The 1149-nt window shown below is 36.0% G+C and overlaps 1 non-coding gene across 1 annotated transcript; it reads right to left on the bottom strand.

Moving 5' to 3' along the window:
* Positions 1-303: 303 nt before the first annotated feature.
* LOC139903218 (small nucleolar RNA R71) lies at positions 304-410 on the bottom strand. The gene has a single exon (XR_011778056.1). It is a non-coding gene; the product is annotated as a small nucleolar RNA R71 (small nucleolar RNA).
* Between the last annotated feature and the right edge of the window lie 739 nt (positions 411-1149).

Below are 1149 nucleotides of genomic sequence, written 5' to 3'. Positions count from 1 at the left end.
GACATTAATGCGCCAGATTATGAAATCAAAGGACAAATTCTACATATGGTGACTAATCAATGCCAATTTAGTGGTGCGCCGAAGGAAGATCCAAATGAACATCTTCGTACCTTTAATAGGATCTGCACACTATTTAAAATCCGAGAAGTTGAGGATGAACAGATATATCTCATGTTATTTCCCTGGACTTTAAAGGGAGAAGCCAAAGATTGGTTGGAATCGTTACTTGAAGGGGCGATTGATACATGGGACGTTTTAGTAGAAAAATTTCTTAAACAATTCTTTCCGGCATCTAAAGCCGTAAGACTTCAAGGAGAAATTGTTATGTTCACACAAAAACCAAATGAAACTCTATATGAGGCGTGGAAAAGATTTGGAAAGTTATTAAGAGGATGTCCACAACATGGTTTAGACACCTGTCAAATAGAACAAATATTCTACCAAGGATGCGACATCACTACAAGAAAAGACATCGATATAGCAGCTGGTGGTTCTATTATGAAGAAAACCGAAACTGATGCTTATAAAATTATTGATAACACTGCTTCCCACTCACATGAGTGGCACCAAGAAAAAGATATCGTTAGATCATCTAAAGCAGCTAGAGCCGATTCTAGCCATGACTTAGATTCCATTTCAGCAAAGATAGATGCTGTCGAGAGACGAATGGAAAATATGACTAAGGATATACACTCAATACGAATTAGTTGTGAGCAGTGTGGAGGACCACATTTGACAAAAGATTGTCTTAGTATTGAGCTAACAATGGAACAAAGAGAGAATATTTCATACATAAACCAAAGGCCTGGAAATAATTATCAGAATAATTATCAACCGCCAAGACCGATTTACAATCAAAACCAGAACTATAACCGAAATGTTCCATACAACAACCAACAATGTCCTAGTAATCAACAAGTATCCAACAATACTTACAATCAGCAAAGACCTAATTTTCAAAACAAACCACCACAAACCGATGATAAAAAGCCAAATTTAGAAGATATGATGACGAAGCTAGTTGAAACTCAAACGCAGTTTTTCACATCTCAGAAACAAACTAATGAACAAAATGCTCAAGCATTTAGAAATCAACAAGCTTCTATTCAAAATCTGGAACAAGAAGTAAGTAACCTAGCAAGGTTAATA

Source organism: Rutidosis leptorrhynchoides, chromosome 3 (genome assembly GCF_046630445.1).
Source record: "Rutidosis leptorrhynchoides isolate AG116_Rl617_1_P2 chromosome 3, CSIRO_AGI_Rlap_v1, whole genome shotgun sequence".
In the NCBI taxonomy this organism is placed as follows: Eukaryota; Viridiplantae; Streptophyta; class Magnoliopsida; order Asterales; family Asteraceae; genus Rutidosis; species Rutidosis leptorrhynchoides.
The sequence above is the reverse complement of the archived record's forward strand: the minus strand, read 5'-3'. Positions and strand labels throughout refer to the sequence as shown.